The sequence below is a fragment of the Triplophysa dalaica genome, chromosome 22 (genome assembly GCF_015846415.1).
Source record: "Triplophysa dalaica isolate WHDGS20190420 chromosome 22, ASM1584641v1, whole genome shotgun sequence".
In the NCBI taxonomy this organism is placed as follows: Eukaryota; Metazoa; Chordata; class Actinopteri; order Cypriniformes; family Nemacheilidae; genus Triplophysa; species Triplophysa dalaica.
In genome coordinates this window covers 5,463,364-5,478,562 of record NC_079563.1, presented here as the reverse complement: position 1 = coordinate 5,478,562, position 15,199 = coordinate 5,463,364, and the positions used below count along the sequence as shown (strand labels likewise).

Below are 15,199 nucleotides of genomic sequence, written 5' to 3'. Positions count from 1 at the left end.
TTCGAAATGTTTAAGGTTGATAAACTGACTGACAATGCACAGAGGGTTGTGATTGTCAGAATGTTTAATGAAACCGTGAGCAGTGAAGACATTTGTGTATGGTTGGGAAGATACTGCACTGTGAAGGGCCAGGCTATGAAGGTGGTAGATGAGGATGGCATCTGGAATTGCGCTTGGAGGGTGCCCATTAAACAATGGGAAGACCCTCAAGGATTCCAGGGCCTGAAACATTTGCCATCAATGATAGTTCTTGGAGAAAACAGGGGCTACATTCATTACCAGGGAATGCCCAAACTCTGCCGTAGATGTGGCGAACTCGGGCACCTTGTTGAAGCTTGCCAGAAAATATTTTGTAAAAAGTGCAGAGAAATTGGTCACTCTTTTGAAGAGTGCACCAATGGCAGAAAGTGCAATCTCTGTGGAGACACAAATCATCTTTACAGAGACTGCCCTAACTCTTTTGCCAACAAACTCAAATCAAACAAAATGGTCGACCCAGAGAACGAGACCGGAAATGAAGGGGCGGAGCTAATTTTTTTAAATCTCCCGCCTAAACTTGTAAGGCTCGAGCAAAGAGAGGAGATTAGAAACGAAGGGGCGGAACAACAAAATTTAAATCTCCCGCCAAAATCAGTAAGTGGAGAACAAGAAGAGAACGAGATGGAGCCACCCTCAGCCAACAATGAATCGATCAAGGACCCAGAAGTAGGTGCATGCGATTTTGATGAAAGTGAAGTTGAACAGGTAATGCAGTTAAGTCAAGATGGAGAAAGAGAGGAACTTATTGATATGTTCCCTAGTGCTCAGTTGAAGAGAAAGAGGGATACTCTATCTCCCTCAGTGAAGAAAATTGAAAAAGGAGGAAGAATGGAACCTAGATCAGATTCCTCCTCATCAGGGGAGCTGTTCAGGATATTCCCTTCTAACTCTGCAAACGAAATTTCCTTCCTATCAATTGAGCTGAAATCATCTACTCCCAGAGCTGCCAAAGGCAGCGAAGGCAGCTCTGGGAAAAAACAGGTTCAACCCCCTGGTTTCTCTGTAATAGAAATGAAGGAAGAACTTGTTTCACAAGAAATTGTAGCTTTATAACAATGGTTTTATGGTTTTAATTAAGTTAAATCACCCCTTCTTATCCCCGGTTTTACTTCTAGCTATGTCTTTTACAGTATTAACCATGGATTTTAATATTAAGAGAGCCCCCTTGAGAGCACAAATTTTCTTATCCTTTTTAGAAGTGTTTCAATCCGATGTTTTGATTTTAAGAGAATGTGTTTTATCTTTTAAAAGTGGGAGGAGCTCTGAATCTAAGGACCATATAACTGGAGCGGTTCGCACAGCAAAAATGACGGGGCCCCTTCTTCAAGCTCCCGTTTTGTGCTGTGTGCTAATTTTTATGGAGTTTCAGATGGTAGAGAATGAGAAAAGACACTATGACGCCAAAAGCAGGAGATGGATGTACCTGAGTGGGATGAAATTTTTAAGTTACGATCAGAGTAAACCTTTTTATAAGAACATTTCAGAACATTTTAATGCAGAAAAAGAAAGTGTTTGCTGTTTTTACTGTAAACTAAATTTTGTTTCTGTCGTGCAGGAACTGGAACAAGCAATTTTAAGATGCTGGGTTAGGCACAGGGTAGTGCTCTCAGCTCTCCTGACCAAGCACATGGAAAAGACGGCGGCCAATGAGATCCTCCCGGTTAGAGTCGTGATGTACTCCCGCAGCATGGCAAATACCCCCACCTGTCCACGGCCCGGGTGTGGAGAGCCAGAGACCGTGGGGCACACTCTTCGGGGGTGCAGTGCTGCCTGGGATCTGTGGGCAACGGCCGGCCCCCTGCAATTCCCGTGCCTACCAGCAGGGGGGTCCGAAACCATCACATGGCATCTGGTGGATCAGCCAAGAGAGCAGGCCAGCAAATGCTCCTATCATCCCGAGGTGAAAAAGCTGTATCAAGATGCCAGGTGGACCCCGGAAACCTGCTGGCGGGGATGCGCGTGGATGTGTCTCTGCAGACCTCAACAAAGCTGGCCAAAGCGAGGCTGCAGGAGTACGCCCCACGTAGCCATTCGGATGTGGGGGCCGGAGCTTTCACAGGAAGGTCCCGACAGCAACGACGTCTGACTGCCCGTAGATGCTCAACTCTCAGAGAAGTAGCTCGAGAAGGGCAGCGGTGCCTCGGTTTAAGAGGATCTCCTCTGGGCACAAAGTGCTGGGTGGTGTGCAAGGATCGGGAGAGCTGAGGACAAGAACATTTTTTTATGGATTAGATACACCAGTTTCTTGTGCGACAGACACTAATGACTTTTTTAATAATAATTTTTTAAGTCTTAGGCACAGAATTTTTTGCCCTTATACAAAAACTTTTCAGGATCTAGAGAAACACCTATCTCATGACTTTTAAAATGTAGTGTGTAATGCTGACCTTTTAAATTATGTGTGTGTATTCAGCATGTATTTGAGACAATAAACTTTTTTCGAAAGAAAAAAATCTGTTCTTATCAGTTTAATATCTGATACGTCCCCTATCTGGGGACCATATATTAAATGGATTTTTGAAACGCGGAGCTGGAAGCGGGGCTTGCTCCGCCCACTCCACGCATCGACCTGGTATTGCAGTGTCTCCAGGAACGGTGCATTCCCCTTTCGGGGATAGCAGCTTGTGTTGAAAGGTAGTGATGAGAAGACGCAAAGTTTTATTTCTCACGTGACTGTCTTATACAGAAAAATACTTTGGCAAGTACTCACTCACTCACTCACTCACTCAGTCACTCACTCGGTCACTCACTCACTCGGTCACTCACTCGGTCACTCACTCGGTCACTCACTCACTCACTCACTCACTCACTCAGTCACTCAGTCACTCACTCACTCACTCACTCACTCACTCACTCACTCTCTCACACTCTCACTCTCACTCTCTCACAGTCTCACGCACGCACTCACTAAAGCCCTAAATGTATGCGGATAGTTATGTGTTGAAGAACGTAGTTCCTATTAGAGACGCTTGCGCCTGGCTTAAATGCTGTTGTGTGATAGAGAGAGAACGGGGCTTCCTGTAGCTCAGTGGTAAGAGCATTGCGTTAACAGGTTTTGGGTACGATCCCTGGGAATTGCAAATACCTATGTAAATGTATAGGATAAAGCAATGTAAGTCGCTTTGGATAAAGGCGTCTGCCAAATGCTTAAATGCAAAAGGTGTCCAGCATCCAATTGAAACACTTTCAGCACATATGTGGACTGTTTGCGTTGAATTCTTAATGTATTTGTCTGTTCATGTGTATGTTTGCCTGTGGACCGTCGCCTTCGTGCGCTTTCCCACGGGTTCTACAGAGCAATCAAATGGAACTTGCAGTTGCCGAACGCTCGCTCGGGGTCAGCGTTGATGCGCATGGCAGAGGCAAGTAAGCGATGTCTTGCCCGAACGGGGCAAATCATACTTACCTGGCAGGGGAGACACCATGATCACGAAGGCGGTTCACCCAGGACGAGGCTCGGCCATTGCACTCAGGTTGGGTTGACTTTTGCGAATTCCCCAAATGTGGGAATCTCGACTGCATAATTTCTGGTAGTGGGGGACTGCGTTCGCGCTCTCCCCTTATCATGTATCAAAAGAAGAGAGATTTTGTATTGTGTCCGTATTTCGAACCTTGTTGGCGTCAGATCTGCAGATTCCGCAAGAGACGAGCACCAAATCGAGTGATCGATTACTTCCTAATACCATGTTTTTTTTTAATACGGTTGTTTGCTGTTCCGTCGTTCCCAAACACACATACATGTATGTATGTATGCATGTAGGTATATTTATATATATAATTATTTAGATATTCATTTATTCGTTTGCTGGTTTTATGTTTGATTCATTTGTTTAATTGTTTTTTCGTTCATATTTTGGACGCCTCATCAGACGAGTATAGAACGCATCTTCGACGGAGATTCTGCCAGACCACGCTGACCTTCATTTCTGTGAAACGTGTGCGTGCTCGTCCGTTCCTTCATCCGTTCAGGTCTTCATAAATAGCCCATTTAATTATTTCTTCTTTCGTTAATCGGTTAATTTATTCTATTGTTTAAACAATACATTTGATTGTCAGTCCGTTCCTTCATTCGTTCAGGTCTTCATAAATAGCCCATTTAATTATTTCTTCTTTCGTTAATCGGTTAATTGATTCTGTTGTTTAAACGATACATTTGATTTTCAGTCCGTTCCTTCATTCGTTCAGGTCTTCAAAAATAGCCCATTTAATTATTTCTTCTTTCGTTAATTGGTTAATTGATTCTGTTGTTTAAACGATACATTTGATTGTGTGTTCGTACGATCACACGCTGACCTTTGAGGCGCATGTGCACCGCAAGCCCAATAGTCGGTGCCGCCCCACGCTCTGCCTTTTGCCACCCATTGTGGGCATCGCTTCTCGGCCTTTTGGCTAAGATCACGTGTCTGGTCAATAGGTTGTGTTGCGATCGCCTCTTGGAGGTTTCCCTGATTCGTGTTATTCAATACACGTGTCGACAAACTTCAGGAGGTATACTGCTCGGACAAGCGGCTTTTAAAGGGACCCTTTTTTTTATCAAGGATCGTTTTTAAGGTGAGTGATTTTACTGATTTTACTTATTTATTGTTTATTTATTGTTGTTGTTTTATTCGTTTTACTACCTGCTGTGGGTGCCTCTACCATGTCGGCTGCTCGTGCCGGCGTGCAGAGGCACCACAGTGTGCGGTTTTTATTCAGAGAGGTAGATGGAAAGCTCCTGGGGTTGTCCCGTTTGGACTTCTCCAGGAAGCTAGTACAAAAAGTTTTGAATTTTAATGCGTCTGATTTGAATTGTTTGTTGACCTTGCCTTTTAACAAAGGTTTTGATCTAAGTTTTAAAACCGCTTCCCTGCTCAGTGAATTTTGGTCACGTTTTGAAAATGTTAAGTCCCAGTTCGCCATGTTCACTGTTGAAAAACTGTATGACAACACACTTAAAACTGTGGTTGTCCGAATGTTCAATGAGACAGTGACTGGTGAAGACATATGTGTGTGGTTGGGTAGATTTTGCACTGTTCGAAGTCTGCCAGTCAAAGTGTTAGATGAGGATGGCATCTGGACATGTGCCTGGCGAATTCCCATTAAACAATGGGAAGACGCCAGGGGCTACCAGGGCCTGAAACATCTGCCTTCCATGATTGTGCTAGGAGAGAACAGAGGCTACATCCATTATCAGGGGATGCCAAAATTATGTAGAAAATGTGGCAACATGGGGCATCTCGCTGAAGCATGCACAGAGCTGATATGTGGGAAGTGCAGAGAAATTGGTCATAGTTTTGAACAATGTACCAATGGCAGGAGGTGTAATCTCTGTGGAGAATCTACCCATCTCTACAGAGATTGCCCGAAAAGTTTTGCCAACAAACTAAAGGGCAACAAAATGGCCGCCCCACAAGCCGAAGAACAAAGAGAGGAGGCGGTCCCTGAGGTTTTGGCGGGAATCCCACTCGCCCAGCCAGCCACAGGGATTGGCCAACAAAGGGAGGATGGGGCGGCCCCAGGGGCGTAGTCGGAGGGTTCGGTTGAACAGGGGGAGGAAGTCACCTCCCAAAATGGAAATGAACAGAATGAGGGAGAGGAGGATACGACTTCCTCCCTAATCACTGTCTCGGAAATAAGCATGGAGTCTGATCGGAGTGTAACTGACTGTTCCCTCCCAAACGCTCAGGTGCAAAAAAGACCTGCGGGATCTCCTCTGGTTGATACAGAGGAGAAAAGATTGAAGGCTACACCGCGGCCAGATAGTTCTTCATCAGAAAGTCTGGACCGTGTGTGGCCTCATGAATCCCCAAATGAGGTTTCCTTTTTGCACGTTAAGCTAAAAACATCATCACCAAAGGAGCAACAAGAGAGCTCCTCTGCTGCTCCTGAAGTGATGGGCACTGTTCCTCCTGATCCCCTAACTATTGGGATTAAGGAGGAGCAAGTGTCACAAGAAATTCTCTGATTTTAAGTTAAGTATGTTGCTGCTTGTACATTTCCTTTTTAGTGCTCATGTTTTTAACCATACTGCTCATGACTCTCACAATCTGCCCAATCAATGTAAGAAGTGTGAGATCCCCTGTACGAGCACAGAGTTTTTTATTAACGTTAAAAACTTTTAAAGCTCATGTCTTTTTATTGCAACACTGTGCTCTCCCCTGTTGTTACAACGCTAAAGGAAGTGGAAAGATTGATGGAGCCAAGGTCCCTCCTTTTGGAGTGGATCCAACACAAAAAAGAAGGGGGCGAGCACTTTTAGCAACTTTGATATTCTTAGACAGCGCTTTTAACGTTCTTAATGTGTATGGTTTTACTCGGAAAATGAGATATGAGATTTTAGAGGACTTGCAACCCCACATGCTACTTTTATTAAAATGTTTTTAAAGAAACAGAGAGTTCCCGGGCCTCCAAGCTATGTTTTAACGAACCACAAGTCTCTTGTCTCCCTTGTGCAGGACCGGGAAGCAGTGAGTCCAATTCCAGGGCTCACTCTAGGTGAAGCCACACAAGCTTTGAGGAATGTAGCCCACCCCGCTCTTCAGAACCGGCTCAAGGACCTGATGTGGATGGCGGTTCATGAAATCCTCCCAGCCAGGGCGGTTATGCACTCTAGAGGAATGGCCAGGAACCCGATCTGTCCACGTCCGGGGTTTAATGCCCCGGAGACAGTGAGACACCTCCTCTGGAAGTGCGGCACTGCGCGGGGCCTGTGTGACCTTAACTGGCCCCCTAGTTTCCCGAGCCTGCCAGCGGGTGGGGTCCAGATGGACTACGAGCTCGCCTTCCATGGGGTGGGCCGGAGCTCGAGAGGTTTTGACTTCACAACAACTCATCTCGCTCTGGCTCACCCTGAACATAACAAGGAAGTCATCTGGACCACCAGAAACCTGCTGGTGGGGAAACAGGTTACGGTGCCCCTCCACGCTTGCGAGCAGATGATGACATCTAAGCTGCAGGGGTGCCGGACCTTGTCATTCGGAGGAGGGGGCTGGGGTCACGCTCAGGGTCCCGGCCTTGCCCCCGCACCTGGTCGCCCGTAGATGCACCCTCACCAATCTGGCTACGGGAACAGCGGGCCAGCGGGCCGGAGGGAGAGGATTTCCGCTGGCTGCCGGAAATAGAAGGAAATTGGCTTGTTCTGCAGAGCGGGGTGACGGCCTTCTTGTCAGGGACTCCTCCCGGTTCTGGACAACGGATGACGAGAGACAGTGGTTTTTTAAGATTGTGGGTTTTAATGGTCGTTTGCAAGTTTTAAACCTTTTAAAACACCGTAAAAGGTTTTTAAACATGTTTGGAAATTTTAAACATATGTTTTATACCTTTTAGAGCATGTGTTTTGATTTTTAAACATGTTTAACATATCTTGTATGTCATCCCTTGTTTTATGTATTTTTTATCTCTCTTTCTATGATTCACTCTTTGAAATGTTTTTATCTTTGTGTGAATTTTTAAATTGAAATGTTAAAAATGTTATGAAATTGAGAAGAAAAAAATGATACATGATGACAATAAACTTTTTTCGAAAGAAAAAATCTGTTCTTATCAGATACTCACTCAATCGCTTCTCGGCCTTTTGGCTAAGATCACTTGTCTGGTCAATAGGTTGTGTTGCGATCGCCTCTTGGAGGTTTCTCTGACTCGTGTTTACCAATACACGAGTCGACAAACTTCAGGAGGTATACTGCTAGGACAAGCAGCTTTTAAAGGGACCTTTTCATCAAGGATCGGTTTTAAGGTGAGTGTTTTTACTTATTTATTGCTTATTTATTGCTTATTTATTGTTGTTGTTTTTATTTGTTTTACTACCTGCTGTGGGTGCCTCCACCATGTCGGCTGCTCGTGCCGGCTTGCGGAGGCACCACAGTGTGCGGTTTTTATTTAAAGAGGTAGATGGAAAGCTCCTGGGGTTGTCCCGTTTGGACTTCTCCAGGAAGCTAGTACAAAAAGTTTTGAATTTTAATGCTTGTGATTTAAATTGTTTGTTGACCTTGCCTTTTAACAAAGGTTTTGATCTAAGTTTTAAAACCGCTTCCCTGCTCATTGAGTTTTGGTCACGTTTTGAAAATGTTAAGTCCCAGTTCGCCATGTTTACTGTTGAAAAGCTGCATGACAACACACTCAAAACTGTGTTTGTCAGAATGTTCAATGAGACAGTGACTGGTGAAGACATATTAGATTAGATTAGATTCAACTTTATTGTCATTACACATATACAGGTACAGTGTAACGAAATGTAGTTTAGGTCTAACCAGAAGTGCAATTAGCAAGTGCAGATATACAGTGTGAATAAATACAGAATACAATATTAGGAAAATAATTTACGTTGGGCATGTACTATGAAAATATGACAATCGGTATGTACTATGAACAATATATACAGAAGGCTATATACTGTGAACATTAATGTACAGGAGGTTATGAACAGATAACAATATAGACTATACAATAGTGCAAGTGACTTGAGTGTGCATTAGTTACAGACATTAGCTTTTAAAGTTACAGTGCAGTAGATGAGTTAATGTGGTTATTAAAGGTACGGTGCAATACATGAGTAGATGCAGATATACAGTTTTCAGATGTTTCAGGTGGTTTTCATATGTGTGTGGTTGGGTAGATTTTGCACTGTTCGAAGTCTGCCAGTCAAAGTGTTAGATGAGGATGGCATCTGGACATGTGCCTGGCGAATTCCCATTAAACAATGGGAAGACGCCAGGGGCTACCAGGGCCTGAAACATCTGCCTTCCATGATTGTGCTAGGAGAGAACAGAGGCTACATCCATTATCAGGGGATGCCAAAATTATGTAGAAAATGTGGCAACATGGGGCATCTCGCTGAAGCATGCATAGAGCTGATATGTGGGAAGTGCAGAGAAATTGGTCATAGTTTTGAACAATGTACCAATGGCAGGAGGTGTAATCTCTGTGGAGAATCTACCCATCTCTACAGAGATTGCCCGAAAAGTTTTTCCAACAAACTAAAGGGCAACAAAATGGCCGCCCCACAAACCGAAGAACAAAGGAAGGAGGCGGTCCCTGAGGTTTTGGCGGGAATCCCACTCGCCCAGCCAGCCACAGGGACTGGGCAACAAAGGGAGGATGGGGCGGTCCCAGGGGCGGAGTCGGAGGGTTCGGTTGAACAGGGGGAGGAAGTCACCTCCCAAAATGGAAATGAACAGAATGAGGGAGAGGAGGATACGACTTCCTCCCTAATCACTGTCTCCGAAATAAGCATGGAGTCTGATAGGAGTGTAACTGACTGTTCCCTCCCAAACGCTCAGGTGCAAAAAAGACCTGCGGGATCTCCTCTGGTTGATACAGAGGAGAAAAGATTGAAGGCTACACCGCGGCCAGATAGTTCTTCTTCAGAAAGTCTGGAACGTGTGTGGCCTCATGAATCCCCAAATGAGGTTTCCTTTTTGCACGTTAAGCTAAAAACATCATCACCGAAGGAGCAAGAAGAGAGCTCCTCTGCTGCTCCTAAAGTGATGGACACTGTTCCTCCTGATCCCCTAACTATTGGGATTAAGGAGGAACTAGTGTCACAAGAAATTCTCTGATTTTAAGTTTGTAGCTGCTTGCATATTTCCTTTTAATGCTCATGTTTTTAACCATACTGCTCATGACTCTTACAATCTGCCCAATTCAATGTAAGAAGTGTGAGATTCCCTGTACGAGCCCAGAGTGTTTTATTAATGTTAAAAACTTTTAAAGCTCATGTCTTTTATTGCAACAATGTGCTCTCCCCTTATTTTTTACAAAGATCTAGGAAGTGGAAGGATTGTTGGAGCCAGGGTCCCTCCTTCATGGAGTGGATCCAACAAAAAAGAATGGGGCGAGCACTTTTTAGCAACTTTGACATTTTTAGACAGTGCTTTTAACGCTCTTAATTTGTATGGTTTTACTGTGAAAAATGAGATATGAGCTTTAAGAGGAATTACAGCCCCACATGCTACTTTTTGAAATGTTTTTAAAGATATACAGCGTGGAGGACCGGAAACTTTATGTTTTAACTAACCACAAGTCTCTTGTCTCTCTTGTGCAGGACCGGGAACCAGTGAGTCCAATTCCAGGGCTCACGCTAGGTGAAGCCACACAAGTTTTGAGGAATACAGCCCACCCCGCTCTTCAGAACCGGCTCAAGGACCTGATGTGGATGGCGGTTCATGAAATCCTCCCAGCCAGGGCGGTTATGCACTCCAGAGGAAGGGCCAGGAACCAGATCTGTCCACGCCCGGGGTGTAATGCTCCGGAGCCGGTGAGACACCTCCTCTGGGAGTGCGGCACTGCGCGGGGCCTGTGTGACCTTAACTGGCCCCCTAGTTTCCCGTGCCTGCCAGCGGGTGGGGTCCAGATGGACTGCAAGCTCGCCTTCCACGGGGTGGGCCGGAGCTTGAGAGCTTTAACATCACAGCAATTCATCTCGCTCTGGCTCACCCTGAACATAACAAAGGAAGTCATCTGGACCACCAGAAACCTGCTGGCGGGGAAACAGGTTACGGTGCCCCTCCACGCTTGCGAGCAGATGATGACATCTAAGCTGCAGGGGTGCCGGGCCTTGTCATTCGGAGGAGGGGGCTGGGGTCACGCTTAGGGCCCCGGCTTTGCCCCCGCACCTGGTCGCCCGTAGATGCACCCTCACCAATCTGGCTACGGGAACAGCGGGCCAGCGGGCCGGAGGGAGAGGATTTCCGCTGGCTGTCGGAAATGGAAGGAAATTGGCTTGTTCTGCAGAGCGGGGTGATGGCCATCTTGTCAGGGACTCATCCCGGTTCTGAACAACAGATGACGAGAGACCGTGGTTTTTTTTTTTAAGATGTTGTGTTTTAATGGTCACTTCCTCGTTTTATACCTTTTTAAACACCGTAAAGAGTTTTTAAACATGTTTGGAATTTTTAAACACGTGTTTTATACCTTTTTAAGCATGTGTTTGAATTTTTAAACATGTTTAACATGTATTTTATGTCATCCCTTGTTTTATGTTGTTTTTATCTCTCTTGCTATGATTCACCCTTTGAAATGGTTTTTTTTTGTGTGAATTTTAAAATTGAAATGTTAATGTTATGAATTTGAGATTTAAAGATGAAAACATGATGACAAAAGAACAGATTTTTTTCTTTCGAAAAAAGTTTAATCAGTTTAATATCTGATACGTCCCCTATCTGGGGACCATATATTAAATGGATTTTTGAAACGCGGAGCTGGAAGCGGGGCTTGCTCCGCCCACTCCACGCATCGACCTGGTATTGCAGTGTCTCCAGGAACGGTGCATTCCCCTTTCGGGGATAGCAGCTTGTGTTGAAAGGTAGTGATGAGAAGACGCAAAGTTTTATTTCTCACGTGATTGTCTTATACAGAAAAATACTTTGGCAAGTACTCACTCACTCAGTCACTCAGTCACTCACTCACTCACTCACTCACTCACTCACTCACTCACTCGGTCACTCACTCACTCACTCACTCAGTCACTCACTCACTCACTGACTCACTCACTCACTCAGTCACTCACTCACTCACTCACTCACTCACTCACTCTCTCACACTCTCACTCTCTCACAGTCTCACGCACGCACTCACTAAAGCCCTAAATGTATGCGGATAGTTATGTGTTGAAGAACGTAGTTCCTATTAGAGACGCTTGCGCCTGGCTTAAATGCTGTTGTGTGATAGAGAGAGAACGGGGCTTCCTGTAGCTCAGTGGTAAGAGCATTGCGTTAACAGGTTTTGGGTACGATCCCTGGGAATTGCAAATACCTATGTAAATGTATAGGATAAAGCAATGTAAGTCGCTTTGGATAAAGGCGTCTGCCAAATGCTTAAATGCAAAAGGTGTCCAGCATCCAATTGAAACACTTTCAGCACATATGTGGACTGTTTGCGTTGAATTCTTAATGTATTTGTCTGTTCATGTGTATGTTTGCCTGTGGACCGTCGCCTTCGTGCGCTTTCCCACGGGTTCTACAGAGCAATCAACTGGAACTTGCAGTTGCCGAACGCTCGCTCGGGGTCAGCGTTGATGCGCATGGCAGAGGCAAGTAACCGATCTCTTGCCCGAACGGGGCAAATCATACTTACCTGGCAGGGGAGACACCATGATCACGAAGGCGGTTCACCCAGGACGAGGCTCGGCCATTGCACTCAGGTTGGGTTGACTTTTGCGAATTCCCCAAATGTGGGAATCTCGACTGCATAATTTCTGGTAGTGGGGGACTGCGTTCGCGCTCTCCCCTTATCATGTATCAAAAGAAGAGAGATTTTGTATTGTGTCCGTATTTCGAACCTTGTTGGCGTCAGATCTGCAGATTCCGCAAGAGACGAGCACCAAATCGAGTGATCGATTACTTCCTAATACCATGTTTTTTTTTTAATACGGTTGTTTGCTGTTCCGTCGTTCCCAAACACACATACATGTATGTATGTATGTATGCATGTAGGTATATTTATATATATAATTATTTAGATATTCATTTATTCGTTTGCTGGTTTTATGATTGATTCATTTGTTTAATTGTTTTTTCGTTCATATTTTGGACGCCTCATCAGACGAGTATAGAACGCATCTTCGACGGAGATTCTGCCAGACCACGCTGACCTTCATTTCTGTGAAACGTGTGCGTGCTCGTCCGTTCCTTCATCCGTTCAGGTCTTCATAAATAGCCCATTTAATTATTTCTTCTTTCGTTAATCGGTTAATTTATTCTATTGTTTAAACAATACATTTGATTGTCAGTCCGTTCCTTCATTCGTTCAGGTCTTCATAAATAGCCCATTTAATTATTTCTTCTTTCGTTAATCGGTTAATTGATTCTGTTGTTTAAACGATACATTTGATTTTCAGTCCGTTCCTTCATTCGTTCAGGTCTTCAAAAATAGCCCATTTAATTATTTCTTCTTTCGTTAATTGGTTAATTGATTCTGTTGTTTAAACGATACATTTGATTGTGTGTTCGTACGATCACACGCTGACCTTTGAGGCGCATGTGCACCGCAAGCCCAATAGTCGGTGCCGCCCCACGCTCTGCCTTTTGCCACCCATTGTGGGCATCGTTTCTCGGCCTTTTGGCTAAGATCAAGTATCTTGTCAGACGGCTGTGTTGCGATCGCCTCTTGTAGGTTCCTTGGCTAGTGTTTTTCAATAACACTAGCTCTAAACCTACGAGAGGTATACTGTTGCGGCGTTTCCTGCTAAAGCAGTTTTTAAAGAAGTCATCTTTTCAGAAGGCGGATTTTATTGGACGATCAATTTTAAGGTAAGTTATTTATTTATTTATTTATTTATTGTCTGTTTTTAAAGTTTGTTTTAGTGTGCTGTAGGTGCCTCCACCATGTCGGCTGCCCGTGCCGGCGTGCGGAGGCACCACAGTGTAAGGTTTTTATTTCGAGAAGTGGATGGCAAGCTTCTGGGTATGTCACGTTTAGATTTTTCCCGGAAGCTTATCCAAAAAGTTTTAAATTTTAAACCGACGGACTTAAATTGTTTAATGACCCTGCCCCTGAACAAAGGTTTTGATGTGAGTTTTACGTCTGCTTCCCTATTAAATGATTTTTGGCAAAAGTTTGAGTCTGCTAATGCCCAATTATCCATGTTTAATGTTGAAAAACTTTCGGACAACTCACTAAAAACTGTGATTGTCAGGATGTTTAATGAAACTGTGACTGGAGATGATATTTGCATCTGGCTGGGTAGATTTTGCACTGTTCGTGGTCAGCCGGTCAAAGTGCTAGACGATGATGGCATTTGGACATGCTCCTGGCGAATCCCCATTAAACAATGGGAGGACGTCAGGGGCTACCAAGGCCTGAAGCATCTGCCTTCTATGATCGTACTGGGAGAGAACAGGGGCTACATTCATTACCAAGGTATGCCTAAATTATGCAGAAAATGTGGAAAAGTAGGACACTTGGCTGAAGCATGTCAAGAAGTCATATGTGGGAAGTGTAAAGAAATTGGTCATATTTTTGACGAATGTACCAATGGCAGGCGGTGCAACCTCTGTGGTGAATTTAATCATCTCTACAGAGACTGCCCTAAAAGCTTTGCCAACAAACTGAAGGCAACTAAGATGGCCGCCCCACATGTGTTACAAACACAAGAACAAAGGAAGGAAAAGGCGGTCCCTGAAGTCATGGCGGGGAATTCAAACTCTCAGCCAGCTTCAGGGATTGGTCAAGAAGAAGGAAGTGGGGCGGACCAAGGGGCGGTGCCAAATCATGAGGAAAACGAAAGGGGCAACGATGCAGGGAATGAGCAGGAAGAAGAGGATAGTATTTCGTCACTTGTCACCGTCCCTGAGATAAGTATGGAGTCTAGTGGGAGTGAAATACATTTTTCACTTCCAAATGCACAGATGCAAAAAAGGCCTGCGGGATCTCCTCTGTCAAAAGCAGAGGAGAAAAAGCAGAGAGCATTACAACGGCCAGATAGTTCCCATTCGGAAGATCTGGACCGGATGTGGCCTCATGAATCCCCAAATGAAGTGTCCTTTTTGCATGTAGAGCTAAGAACATCATCGCCAAAGGGAATGCAAGAGAATATCTCTGCAGCCCCTCAAGCGATGGACACACGCCCTCCAGATCCAAATGTGATTACCGTTAAGGAGGAGCAAGTGTCTCAAGAGATTTTATGATTTTAAATTAAACTTTGTAGCCCATTTTACATAATCTTTTTAGATCTCATGTTTTTAACCATACTGCTCATGACTTTCACAATCTCCACAATCAATGTGAGAAGTGTGAAGTCGACCATACGAGCACAGAGCATTTTATCTATGTTAAGAACTTTTAATTCTGATTTATTTGTTTTACAAGAGTGTGCCTTACCCTTTTTAACCAACTACAGGAAGTGGGAAGAGCTCTGGACCCCAGGTCCCTCCATATGGAGTGGATCAAATTTTAACAAAAACGACGGGGTGGCGATTTTAATAAACAATAAAAATATTGTTGTAAAGGGGAGCACAGTGGTGAAGGACGGGCGGGCTCTTTTAGCAAATTTGACCTTTTTAGACAAGAATTTTAATGTTCTTAACGTGTATGGTTTTACGGAAAAAAATGATAGACACGAGCTTTTAGAAGATCTACAGCCCCACATGCTAGGTAGGGTTCCCCTAGTAGTGGCAGGGGATTTTAACTGTGTTTTAACGTGCAAGGACAGAAAGAGGACAGATGTTTTTAAGGTTGACAAAAC

General features: G+C 44.5%; 2 non-coding genes and 2 pseudogenes across 2 annotated transcripts; all 4 read left to right on the top strand.

The window, feature by feature from the left end:
• Positions 1 to 2,467: 2,467 nt before the first annotated feature.
• On the top strand, positions 2,468 to 2,645 carry LOC130412507 (U2 spliceosomal RNA; annotated as a pseudogene).
• Positions 2,646 to 3,437: 792 nt separating this feature from the next.
• LOC130412421 (U1 spliceosomal RNA) lies at positions 3,438 to 3,601 on the top strand. Its single transcript, XR_008905304.1, has one exon. It is a non-coding gene; the product is annotated as a U1 spliceosomal RNA (small nuclear RNA).
• Positions 3,602 to 11,123: 7,522 nt separating this feature from the next.
• Positions 11,124 to 11,292, top strand: LOC130412546 (U2 spliceosomal RNA; annotated as a pseudogene).
• A 790-nt stretch (positions 11,293 to 12,082) lies between these two features.
• LOC130412409 (U1 spliceosomal RNA) lies at positions 12,083 to 12,246 on the top strand. Its single transcript, XR_008905293.1, has one exon. It is a non-coding gene; the product is annotated as a U1 spliceosomal RNA (small nuclear RNA).
• The last annotated feature ends 2,953 nt before the right edge of the window (positions 12,247 to 15,199 follow it).